At 39.5% G+C, this 14,107-nt stretch overlaps 1 protein-coding gene across 3 annotated transcripts in view; it reads right to left on the reverse strand.

The window, feature by feature from the left end:
* The window catches only part of Cpr (Cytochrome P450 reductase), a 136,072-nt gene that overhangs the window by 81,525 nt on the left and 40,440 nt on the right, over positions 1–14,107 (reverse strand). Inside the window, exon 1 of one of the 3 annotated variants that reach the window (XM_083125701.1) lies at positions 7,014–7,160. The exons of the other annotated variants lie outside the window; for them this stretch is intronic. The gene's annotated coding sequence lies outside the window, so the exon portion shown is untranslated. Of the gene's footprint in view, positions 1–7,013; positions 7,161–14,107 lie in introns of those variants that run through there. 3 annotated transcript variants of the gene reach the window in all.

The raw sequence follows: 14,107 nt of genomic DNA on the forward strand, positions 1-14,107 counted from the left end.
CAAGTACTGGCGTCGTCCATGCTGGTTCAGCAGTCAGAGGAGAAGCCGCGGTGGCGTGTGACCGCCACGCTGTAAAATCAGGATTCGATTTTCTGGGTATGGAATCTCAAGTGGGAAATCTTCAGACAGCGGGCGAGTTGTTTTCGTCCAATCCCACTCAACCTTCAGCCAATGGGCGCAGCTGTCATTCTGCTCGTCTACTCCACGTGTCTCAGTCACATGACTGTGGATATGCTGTTACCGTCCTTTGCAAATTCAATGTGGAGACCGTGGGAGTAGAGTAGATGTGTGGCAACACTGTGGGTTGAGTGTGTATGTTGCAGCTGGTGGGCGCGCTCCGTGGTCTTCAAAGCCAGCCTCTGGATAACCTTGGCGGTAAAGGCGGCCGGAGCATGGTGCTGACCACATTATCTCCACAGTGGCCGTATCATGTAACGTGCAGGGGAAGGTTTACCATGGTGTACGGTTCGTATAAGGGTGACCATTTATTTCACTTCCGTCATAATGTGCTCGAATATTGAAAAAAAAAATCATCTGCTCTATTCTAGAAGAGCTAAGCTAAGCTACATAAGGGCTACGAAAAATAACATAACAGATGTGATAAATTTTTAGAATCTGGTTCGGCAATATTGATTGTTTTAACACAGGTTATTTGTAACGTTGTGTTAACAGCGATGAAATACAGCTGAGAGGACGAAGAATAGGAAGGGACAAGGAACGAAGGAAAAGCATCCGTGGCGTTCATTAAAGATACAATACCAGATTTAAATTGGAGCCGAAAGAAATCAAAAGTTTTAGAGTCCTGTCACCCAAATTGTTCGATTTCAGTTCTCCACATCAAAGGAATCTGTTTCAGACTCTTCAATCCATACATACATACGTATAAGAAGGCATAGGAACTGTTATCACCAAGTGGAAAATAGGGAGATAAAGAAACAAAATAGCATGTGCATAGAGACGAAATATCGATATTCCTGACAGCAGATTATCAGGAGTGATACGCTTTTAATATCGCTTTTTTTATCTTCCACGTGTAGTAATGAGAGCAACGAACTTCAATTTGCTGGAAGAGTAAAATTGCAATTCACAGTTACACATGAGTGTGTAGGTTTTATCAGTTTCCTGCTTATCTCCACACCACCTGATGTGCGATTTCGTGATACCCAGTAATGCTTTCATCAGCCGGTATATCATTATTACATCAGAGGGTAAAGATGAGCACCGTGCAGATATTACAAACAATCGTTTGGGACAGGGACACACAACGAAGAATGCCGGCGTTCGTGGCAGAGTGGTCAGCATAACGCGCTGCCAATTCAGTGGTCCTGTTCGAACCCTTCTTAAGGCAAGGATATATCAATGTGTTTGTCCCATCAAGTTTGTAACTTATCCTCGCAGATGAACCCGAAGCATAAAAGCGGCATTAAATAACGAAATATAAAAGAAACACGTCAATAAGTAGGGATTTGATGTATAAAGTTGGAAATTACACAACAGGGCAGGCAGTATTTTGTGTTCCTACCACTCCCATTATGATCGAAATTTTATACAATTACATAGGTCGCCATTTATGTATTCGGAACTGGCAACATTAATGTTGCTAGGTAACATCTAATATATTCATCGGACATTTAGAACGTTATGCTTACGGATGCTATTTTTGTTTGTTAGAGGGACTTGAAAATTTCATCGGAGGCCAACAATGGAATTAACTCGAGAACATTTTCGAGCAATGATTTTCTACGACTTTCGACGTGAATTACGTCAAAAACAGTGCATCGATTAACTCACTTCGACTTTTGGCGATGAAGCACCATCTAAAAGCACTCTATATCACTGGTTTAGTGAATTCAATCGTGGCCGTCGTTCGGTCACGGACGAATCTAAAGATGGCCGTCCAAAATCGGTTGTTGTGCCAGAAAACATTGATGCTGTGCGAGAACTGATAATGCAAGATCGTCATGTGACATATCGTGAGATTGAGGCATCCCTGGGCATTAGTATGACTATGTAGCATACATAAGATATTCCATGAACATTTAGCCGTGAAGATGATTTGTTCGCGTTGGATCTCGCATAATTTGACAATCGCTCAAAAAAAAAAAAAAAAGGCTCGTGTCGATTGGTGCAAACAAATACTCATAAAATACAATCATGGTGCTTCAAAAGCCGTGTATAATATCTACACAGGTAACGAATCTTGGATCTATGAATATGAGCCCGAAAGCAAACAGCAGTCGACGGTGTGGGTGTTCCAAGATGAGCCAAACCCCACAAAAGTTGTTCGTGCAAGAAGAACTTAGAAGCAAATGGTCGCCTGTTTTTGTTTTTTTTTGGGGGGGGAATGGACATGTGGCTACAGTGCCACTAGAGAATCGTAGAACCGTCAATTCTGAATGGTACACAAACATTTGTTTGTCAGAAGTCTTTGGGGAAATCAGAAAAAAAAAACAACCAGCGACGCAGGATCATTCTTCACCATGACAATGCGAGTTGTCACACATCGGTCCAGTCAACTCAGTATTTGACCGGTGAAAATATTGAAATGATGTGTCATCCGCCGTATAGCCCTGATTTAGCACCCAGTGATTTCTTTTTGTTAACGTTCGTGAAGAATAAGCTACGTGGTCAACGATTTTCGACGCCAGAAGAAGCGATTGATGCGTTCAAAATGCATGTTTTCGAGATACCTCAATCGGAATGGACAAGCTATGAGAATTGGTTCAAACGTACGTAAAAGTGCATCGATCATCATGAAGAATATTTTGAAAAACAAAACCATTTATATACATATTTTTTGTTATTCCGGATACATATAAATAGCAACCCTCGTATTAGCACTCTCTAGAAATAATACTAAATTTCACGCACAACAACACTCTTGAGGGCCAGAGAGTACCAAATGGGTTTTATCACTGCGAGACGCGTGGTCAGAGCAAGTTCTATCGCCTTTCGATACTTATTTACAAGTTGCTACCCACTGCCCACCAGATGCTGGGTAAACATTAAAACTTTCGGAGGGTCCACTGGGAATCGAAACCGGGACCGCTCATACCGAAAGCGAGAGCTCTGACCATTTGGCTACGCGGAAGCACAATATCATCTACACAAACATGTGAAGGATGTAACATGCATTACATAAAATCTACGCATGCATTTTGATTATTGCTGTACATTATGAACTGTACATTAGTATGTAAATGAAAAACTACCTGTAGCATTCGGACTTATACACCCCATAAAAAAAAAAATGGCAGCAGCATGTTGGCAACGGTCGTACGCCAATATCGAAAGTGTTGCCATATCCACACTTTTAACTTTTCTCAAGGGGTTTCTTTAGATAAAAGGTATTTCCCCGTAAACATTGAAGGGTCAATCAATCAACACTTGAAAGCAGAACTCTGGCGGGACTATCATAATCCATGCATTCCTGAAGTTCGCAACACCTTTTTTACTATTCATGATTCTACATGTAATATTTTCCTCACCTGGTCAGACTTCTATAAATGTTGTTGCACCTTGTCGCACACACTGTTCAACTCAACTCCAACTGCTGCACTGTTGCCAACACAACGCGAAAATATTCGTACTTTTCTTAGGAGATGTTCGTTCGCCTAGTCCGTACCATACTTTGTGTGGTGGATGTATAGTCACTGCCATATAACTCCTCACATTATTACACAAGTAATATTACGCGGAACACACAACGGCTCCTTTCCAAATTGTCCACCATATTCCACGAACTCTGGTTGGAAAAACAGATTACAAACATAATCTGTACTTGACGCCTTATCCACAAAGAGAAGATAAAACTTATATGAATCTTATTATGAACAAAACTATCCACAATCCGAACGGATAACCTTCATAAAAATATATAAAATAACAAAAAAAACAAACTAAGATGGATGTGTTTTTTTCAATAAGAGCGCGTGCAGCAGCAGATAAAGTTAACGGAACTGAGGTCACAGAGCCAGTTCTTGACATTTTGCGTAAGCACTTGTATTCGAAAAATAGACCGAACTTGACCCATTGCGCTATCTGCGGAGTTGTGTGAAAACTTGGTTCTTACTTGCGCACTTCCCTGAACTGCTACTCGAAGATAACAGCGTGTTCGGGAGCATTAAGGAATGATTCTACACTTTCTTAAGGTTGCGTATTTAGCGGTTCCAGATTTGTTGCTTTGACAAGAACACCAACCAGTCTAAGTCCGCTTCCACGGACAGACCAATCCGGAATGGACACAGATTAAAGTAACATCTGACGTGAAAAATACTCTCATCTGAAGCAGAGAGCCACTTGGTTACATTTGGAAAACGCCAAATTTCTCGCTAGTTTTATGAAAAGGGACTTTATTTTTCAAGTTATGAAACACTGAGGTTCTTGTATTCTGTGGAAATATACTTCCATTCTGTGCGTTCTCTCGATCATTCAATTAGCCTGTTATTGTAGTTTCGGTTATTCGATAAGCTTCCGAGGTTGTAACCTTGTCCTTTTCTTTCTAATGAAATGTTAACCTTCGACGTTAGTCGGCAGTTAGAAGATGGCATGCGACCATTCAGCTTCAGGGAAAAGACGCACATTTTCTTCCAACTTACCTTCAGGTATGACTGGAAGCAACTTCCGTTACTGTCCATTTCATTCGACATAATGGCAATCAAAACTTCAGTTGATCATATTGAAAACACACAACAAAGATTTGATTCTCAATTAAGTGTAAATTTGTATGAAAACTGTCGGTGAAACTGATGGGGGTAGATACGGAAACATGGACGTCCGGAAGGGAAGGCACAGCCCCCTCCCCCTGGAAAATTAATATCTACCTAAAAAGTCTATATTTCACACATAATTTCATTTGTCACAGTAATTTATATTAATTATTATAAGGGCGTTGAAGAAATATGGTATTTTCAGACTGAAACAGTGTTTCTTTGAAGAATCACTATTATGGGGAAAATATGCCTCCTTTGCCCCCTGAAAAAAAATACCTTGCTTGCCCTCCCTGAAAAAATCCTGCGGACGTCAATGTACGGAAATAATTGGAAGTTATTTTTGACGGGGGTAGATTTGCACTTGAAATAACTCAAATTTTCCCAAATTCAAGATTTGATGGAGTGTGGATATTTCTGCGGAGATGTAGCCTCACGATTTACTTTCTTGTTACGACCCTCATGGCGAAATCCGCACGTAATTATTATAATTAACGGGGTATTGATGTGTGGAGGGATGGAATAAAACACTTCAATTTATTTCTACTAAATGTGTGGAAAGAAAAGAAAAAAAACGTTAGTCTTCTACAATAGGTGTGTAGTATTTTCTTACAAATAAAATTGGCCGCAAAGAATGGTGGCTGTGCGCATCCTGACGTCACATTGCCTATTTGGCATCAAATTTTCATTCCAATGTTACTTATTTAGTTAAGCTCTGTGCAGTTTTCCTCGAAGTAGATATTTTATGCAAACCATTCTGTATGTAAGATCCTAAATTTTAAGGGGCTGCTCTACTTTCACAATCGGTCGACAGAAAGAAGTGAGGCCTGATGTCACATTATCGAGAGTTTTCAATTTCTAGCTGCTGGCCCACATTTTCACTTGCATGCCGGGAGGAGTTATGCAAGGAGCTAGTTAAAGCACACACAACAAATATTTCAGCTTCAGATGAACCTTTCGTACAAATCTCGGGTAGTGTGTTCCAGAAGATGTTGTGACCTTCGATAGCAATCTCTGCCCTCCTTCGCTTCTCAAGGGTCATTTCAATGTTATTGCGGATTTGTAAGACCACACACACATATTTAGTGTACACATATGGAAATTTGTTTCGTTCAGCAGAAATACATTATGAAATATTTAGTTTCTGGAATTTTTTTTACACACACGCGGGATTTATGTGAGGTACACGAAAAAAGGTGTTTGAGAACATTTTGTACACGTGCAGATATATCCACATACAAATCCCATACACGAACTGATCATTGTCTCCTAAAAATCCTATTTCCGAAAAAAAATCCAGGTTCAATATGTTTTATAGTTACTTCTTTGAAACGCCACAAATCATAATTGAAGAGCTCGGGTGTAAAACATGGCGGTATTTTCGTCATTTCTGAGTTCATTAAGAAAAAATGTTATTAGAAGCTGTATAAATTGTTTCCGTGTTGTATTTACCAATTTCACAAGGCTTCACCAAGTCCAATGCAAATTGTATGACATGGCAATTTTACTCGAAAATTGAGTAATTGATCACTGAAAAATAACCAAAATGTCACCATGTTTTACACCAAAGCCCTTCAATTAACCACAGAAAACATCATCCCTTGAAACACAATGTGTTGTATTTGCATCATTGTTATTTTATGTGGCTTTTCTTGCACTTTTGGCTAATCGCGACGATGAGTAGATGAAATTGAGTACACTACAAAGAACACTCATAAGAAGCCGGGATCCGAACCCGCAACTTCGGTGGAGAGATCAGTCGATCACATCCTGTTCAGCCACCAAGGAAACAATGATAGAACCGTTCACACACATTCAATTATAACCAGATTGTGTAAATTCTTATTTTACGCCATTTTTGTGCTTTTTTGGGATAATCGCTACAATCAGAATGAATGACGAGATTTAAAAAAACACACACATTCATGCCGGGATTCCAATAGCAGGTAAGCAGTGCCCGTGTCAGGATTCTAACCTCTCTTGCAGTGAAATTGTGTAGGAGGCTCTACTAATAAATGCCTTCTAGAAAAAGTTTTTGTTGAAGTCAATTTTGTGCTCGAACAAGCTCATCGAGAGTGAACCTGTAGTTTACAGTGGTATCCTAACCACTGAGCTCCAATTGTTGATCGAACCTGGGATTTCTCGTTTAAGTCCACTTTATGCTTGTATATACTAACCGGGATCGAAAGTACAGTTTAAAGTGGGGTCGAAACCATTGAGCAAAGTAATAAGACCGCGGGTCGAACCCAGTGCATTATCACTACGCTATCAGAGTCCCACATTCTAGAACTAAATAACCCTCACCTTCTATATGCACTCCAAACTCCCATAGAACATTAGGTCAGATTGTGCACACGGTAATCTTCCTTCCCAGTGTCTTCGAAACTCCTTGCACTAAAGTTTCGTATTCGCACGCGACACACAGCGCCAAACTAACACAACCAACGTCTGCAGAGGCGAACGAGGAACTACCCAGAATTCCAGACTCGTTTGGCAACTGTTTACGTAACGTTTCGTCGCTGGCAATGAATGTAAAATGTTGCGATATGTCACGTAGGCACATGGTAAAAAAAGGGAGGAAAATCAGCTTTTCTAGAGAAGTCTATGTGCACGGGGTAAAATGGACTTCCTCATTATCTGCTGTGACGTAACAAAACCTCAGATTTACGGCCAATTACAAAATCTTAAGGTGAGCAACGCGTTGTGTGCTTTCGCCTGAAGAAAATAGCATCGACCTGTTTTTCATGTATCCTTGTCTGAAAACAAGAATGGACGTGTTGTCAGGGTCGGAGAAATGCACTGAAGATGACACAGGTTCTTTTGTTGGTATTTTATTTCAGTTGTTGAATCTCCCGTTGCGTAAATAAAAGGGAATAAACGTGGCGGTAGGAAATTTAACTGGTAATACTCATGCATCCCATTCTACCATTGCAACAGTAGTCCTCCTTCCCACATTAGGATACCGCGAAAAACACTTTTGTCCAATTTCAAAAAATGGTAGTGTTCAAAATATGCATTTTCGTTCCCTCAGAACGCACAAAAAAATCTCGACTCGGCCAAACGTATAGGTAGACAGAATTGGCCGTGACGTTTTTCTGCGGTTGTATGCGGTCAGAATATACAGGGTGTTCGGCTTATATGTATAAGAAAATAAATGGCCATACATTCTTTATTTATGAAACTCATTATCCAGATGGAAGAAAGTGGGAATTTTTTTATATTAAAGTTATGTCCCATAAACGTCAACAGTGCTTCCATTGGTGGCACGACAAATATCCAGTCGGTATTCCACCTCTCTCCATGTGTTTTGAAGCATTGTAGGTGTTACATTGTTCACTGCAGCACAAATCCTGTTACGTAATTCTGTAAGATCACGCACCGGTGTACAGTACACTTGGTCCTTAACAAATCCCCACAGAAAAAAGTCAAGTGGAGTGAGGTCTGGGGATCTGGGAGGCCACGGAAGAAAAGTTGAACCTCTTCCGATCCATCCATCAGGAAACTGCTCATTCAAAAAATTGCGAACTTCTCTGGCGTAGTGGGGGGGGGAGCACCATCTTGCTGGAAAATTGTTCTGTGAGGGAGTTGAGGCACAGCATACAATTGTAACACATCAAGGTAAGTGTTGCCATTGATCGTGGGCTCAGAGAAAAAGAAAGGGCCAATGATTTTGTTATGGAGAACCCCACACCAAACATTCCATTTAGGCGAATCGCTCTCGTACTCAATGGCGACCCGGGGATTTTCTGACCCCCAGATGCGGCAGTTGTGCCTATTCACCTTACCAGATATGTGGAGTGTTGCCTCATCTGAGAAACAAACAGATTCGAGAAATTCATTGTCCGTGTCAATCTTTTCTAACATGTCAATAGCAAACTTTTGTCGCATGGGGTGACATGTAAAAATAATCGAAAACGACCGATATTAATGTGGAATCCATAGTTTTCGGGGTTGCTAAAATGAATAGTGACACTTCCCCTGCCGTTCAACTCCAAGATCATTTTACACTATAGTTAGAATTAATTATTTTCCTGTCTAATAGAAGATTGGAATAAATTAATATATGGGAAACGCCGGGCAATCAGCTAGTGTTATCATAAAATTTAATGGCCTAGTTTAGAACCAATGCTCTAAGGTACTTAGAACCGCAAGGCAATATAATTTAGTTTACTAACTGGTAACATATACAAATTTGCATACCCAAAAAACCTACCCCCAAAATAGAATCACCAATACGCCACTGAGTGGGCACCCTCCAAATCAAAGGCTTAATTCGCACAATGGAATAAAGTGTACGAAAAATGAACAAGTGATTTGTTTACAGTGTTGGGAAACATTCCATTCGCAATGTTTATCATAAATAATTTGAGTTACCTTTATAATTGGCTTCCATTACCATGTGCGTGTTTTTAATCTACCTTTCTAAGTGAATCGCGACGTTGAGGTTGAATGATGATTAGCTAAAATTCAGGTTTTGATTTCCTGGTACACCCAACAGCAAAAGAAACAGTAGGCGAATTGTCCATCACCATTTTCATTCGGTCTGTATTACACAATGTGATGATAATGAATTTGAAATAAAGACGTCAATAAGCAGAGGATAATACCTGCTTCGAACCAACATAATTTCACTCCTTAAAACAACACATGGTGTAGAATAAAAAAGTCATGAAAATAGCGATGGAAAATTTGCCTATTATCATCTTTGTCGTTGACTGTACGTCTTCACCTGGAACATGAGCGAGGAATATTGGGTGTTGTGTTCCACGCATTACATAACCATTAAAAGCAAAGCTGCCTTACAAAAACAATTCTTCACTGCATGTGCTACAAAGGTTATAAATCAAATGTCGTGGTAGATAATGTGTAGTGCGGTGGACAGTCCTGAAATGCGAGAACCATTTAGGGAAAAAGAAGTTGGAAAGAAGCGAGTGTAAAGGTTTGGTTATGAAATATGCCACGGAGGGCTCTAATCTTCTAAGCTCGCGCTGCTATCGTGCTATTTGTCCTCGGATTGCAGTTGTGTGTGCCCTTGGAGTGTTAAGTGTTTCAGGATTGACAGTCATTGTTCACTCAGCAGGTTCAAATAGGGACTCAGTACTATCAGCATTATCTCGGTTACACACCCGCAGGGACTGGACAGAACGATTGGGTGAAGTAATGCTGAGGATCATAACATCACAGAAATAGGGTTTTGAGAGAAGAGGAGGGGTTCGTCCTAGAGGAGAGGCTATATCGCCAGAGAAAATGTGTATGCATGCAAGATCGACCTTAAAATAATAGATCAGCACCCAACACAATGTAATTTCTCCAGTCTCCAATACTAATTATAAGCAAGAAGCATTATTAGGATCAGAGAGTATTTTGCATGAACGCTAATTGCCCAAGAGCACTTCACACGTAAGGGGGGAGGGGGAGCAAGAAAAATATTTTCTACTGCAAGAATAAAGAACGGTTAAATATTTCAAATATTTAGGCCAAGCAGACCGTTCAAGGGGAAAAAAATAAGGACCAGGCGAAATACTTCATAATTTCATTACAAAAAAAAAATATGCGCATGATCACATTTTCGGTATTTAATCGCATAATGTTGGACGTGCTTACCACGACTTCTTACGTCACAATGTATTTATTGCAATGACGTAAGCATAATGGCTTTCTGTTAACTGTAACAAATAAAATCGACTGCAGATGTCTGGAATATAATTACATAATACGCGTCCACACATTGGTTCAAAGGGGAAAAAAATTGTTATCACGAATCATAGGCATCGATTTGTTAATAATTTGTACTATTACAAAACATTAAAAACATATAACCTCTGTAATAAACAATATAAATGATTGTAGTAATTTTAAAAGTTAAAACTTACTAATTTACCGTGACTCATCCCCATCTTCGGGATTAGTCAAAAGTGGCAGAAAACCGAAGTAAAATAAACTAAATCAACCAATCAATTATTAATTTACTACAAGTTAAGGGGTACGACCGGAAGGGAGGAAACTGTTTTTATTAGTGCTCTATTCTACCGCCTTTCCATGAACCCGAAGTTCTTTCTTATTGAACTTAGGCCAAAAAGAGGTGCAGAGTATAACCCCATCACCCGTCTAGACATACCACTTACATTTATGTAATAATCAAGAAGGTAAAAAGTAGTATGAAGATTGAAAATTTAATTTCGGCTCATTTTTGGCATAAAAAGGAAGTTTTCCGGGATTTTAAATGAATTTTTAACGGTTTAAAGGGGATTTCGCAGCATCAAAACCTCTTAATTATCAAGAAACTGAAAAGAAATTAAAATTCATGGATTGGTCGCTTCATGGCTCAACATGAAAAACTCAAAAACTTCCACAATACTGACGTTTCCACCCAATAATAATAATAATAATAATAATAAAGTATTATGCAGGCCGCGTTTATGTAAGATATTGGTTTAGCACATTATGCGGCCCCTCCAATAAGTCAAAAGCCCATGTTACTTCTTAGGTGTTGAACTCTTGAAGTTGGGTTTGCCCAAGGAAAACTTGTTTTTCTTTCATTCGAAAATTATACTCCCCTGATAGAATATGCATGAAAAAGAATGCAAAGAGGACAGAAGAAGCAAAGAAGGGCTTACAGGAAGATAGATTTGGCTATAAGTACGATTCCTAAAGGTATTTGTCTGGAGCACAGCACTGTATGGATGTGAAACATGGAAAGTGGCTGACGCTGAAAAGGAAAAATAGAAGCCTTCGAAATGAAATTCTGCGGTAGAATGTTGAAGATCAAGTGGATAGACAGAACAACCAAGGAAGATGCCCACGTAGCAAGAAGCTTGTGGAAATCGAGGGAATCGTCCAGAGAAGACGCAGGATGGTAGGCCACATCCTGAGACATGAAGGGATAATGAAATATGTAACTCAAGGAAGAATAGAAGGGGAAAACCTTACTAGCAGCCCCAGGATGTACTACATCAAACAAATCGCTGAAGATGTCAAATGCACAAATGAAGAACGCAAGAAAGTATGAAGAACCTAACATAAACATGTTCGACAGCCCCCTTTGGTTGACGCGAAAGTACAGGATCAGAGAAGAAGGAAATATGAATGAAGTGAGCCCATTCTACGGAACCAGAATACTGCAAATCCTTGGGACTAGGTACCTATACTCAATTACGATAAAGTAGCACACCTGATCAAGAGCTGAAGTACTTTTTGTAGACAAAAGTGTAGTCACGGACACTGGGTTGGAATGATCCTATTGAAAGTCAATGGAATCGTTACAACCCAGAAGTGTGCGTGACTGTACAAGGAACTTGCCAAGCTACTATACTCGTTGAATTATCATTTGTCTACAAAAGAATCTCGCGGCAAAGCTACACTAAATCACACATGACACTATAACAATACTGTATGTGCACGGAAGGCATTCTTGTGTCATGACAAACAGTTCTACGATATCGGGTGAAATACAGAAATTCTGAATACAGATTAGTCCACAAGAATAGTACAATAGTCATCACGACCTGATAACTAATAACAATGGTTGACGCACCACCTGAATTTCAATGTCCCTCGTCGAATAGTAACGCACGATATCAGAGATAAGAACTACTGCTATCAATTACAAGTGAAGTGAGTGCAAATTCATAGTTTTCGTACAGCACAAATCGCAAGTCATATCTGAAAAAGGAAACTTCAAATTAAGCACATCCGTGTAATAGTACAGGGTGTCCCGAAAGTCCGCTTACCATTACAATCTAACACAACTGAAACCACATGCCATAGAGCAGGGAGGTTTTTTGCAAAATGTTCTACATCTGAAAAAGTTATTTTTTTTTCATTAATTCATTGGTGTTCATTTTTGTTCTGCAGATTGGAAAATGACGACACCCCATAAGGCCCAATGCATGCTGTGGTATGCTGAGTGCAAGTCACCGGTTACTGTGCAACGACACTTTCGTTACTCGGGATAGTACCAATCGCCTGGCCCCCGCGCTCTCCTGATATTATCCCCTTCGAATATTTTTCCTTTGGGGGGTTCGTCAAGGATTGCTTTTACCAAAACCCTGTTCCAGATCTTGTCACACTTCGCAGAAGTTTCATTGCATTTACGTCATGTGGTATGAGGGTTACGTTTGATTGTAATGGTAACGGAACTTTCAAGACACCCTATATATCAATTTCAATTTTTCCCCTATCTCGTTTCTTAAAAAGAAAATGTTAACAGACCGCACTCCAAATATACACGATTGCACACAATCTCAAGAATTAATTCAATTAGAAATAACAGTAACAATAAAATCAAATTGTTTATACTGTACCTAAAGAAGCGCCGATTGCTACGTTTCAAGCCTCAACTCAATTCCCAGAACATTAACATTAACCCACAAAAGAGTGCAACGTGGAAGGAGCACATAACACCTTTCCTTTGAATCCGAGAAATAAGCAACCGTGATCTTACTTCGCGTAATTCCTTGTTTGCATAATGATTCCAGATAGGTCACGTACCCACAATACCAGCGCAACCTTCGTTCTCAATTTGAAAGACGCTTCATCAGCACTTTCCATGTGCTTTCACAAAACAATCATGTAACCGCAATTAGACGTCACTGATCAGGTAAAGGACAGGTTGAGACACTTGGCACGTTGAGATATCAATACAGTTTCTACCTACCTCCTTCGGTAAAATGGGGTTACAGAACATTTTCTTCGCTTGTTTTCTTATCTTTATTCTGTTCGAAGCGATGAAGGTAATGGGTGAACACTTCAAATCTCTCAATACTGCCAACCTTTCTCACGTTGTACACACTGAGAACTGCTTTTGCAGGCTAACTAGGCTCTGACGTCAAGGCTTCGATAATGATCTACGGTTTTTTGAGGTGAAATGCTATCTCCTTATTTGTGCAGACTGCTCCTTTCCAGTCTAAGCTTATACGTATAATGGATGTGAAGAATTTTAGTAATCAGATCATATGTTTCTTTTTCTAATCTTCATACGGCACTGGTTTTGAATGAACGAAGTAAATTAAAATAGAGGTGCGTTATGTTTGCAAGAGACCTGTACAGCCGTGTGTTTCTTAAAGGGTCTGTTCACACACGAGCAACATGCTGACGCACTCGTAACTTTAATATAATTAATCAAATTCATTAGGACCATTTGTTTTCATTATTTCATTCTATGCACCATCGAGATAAAGAATGTGAATATCTACATCAAAACAGAACAGATGCAAGAATAGTTGCGTACCTGGTTTAACGCACAGATTAAGACAATGATTAATTGGGAATTTAAAGCCTACCTGCCAAAGTGGATTAATTTAAATCAGGTTAATCTAAATAGCGATTTTTTTTAAAAAAAATCACTGATTTAAATTACTTTAATAAATAATTTAAAGAATCATGTACATAAGGATTTC

This window comes from Lepisma saccharinum, chromosome 7 (genome assembly GCF_977018435.1).
Source record: "Lepisma saccharinum chromosome 7, izLepSacc3.1, whole genome shotgun sequence".
Lineage (NCBI taxonomy): Eukaryota > Metazoa > Arthropoda > Insecta > Zygentoma > Lepismatidae > Lepisma > Lepisma saccharinum.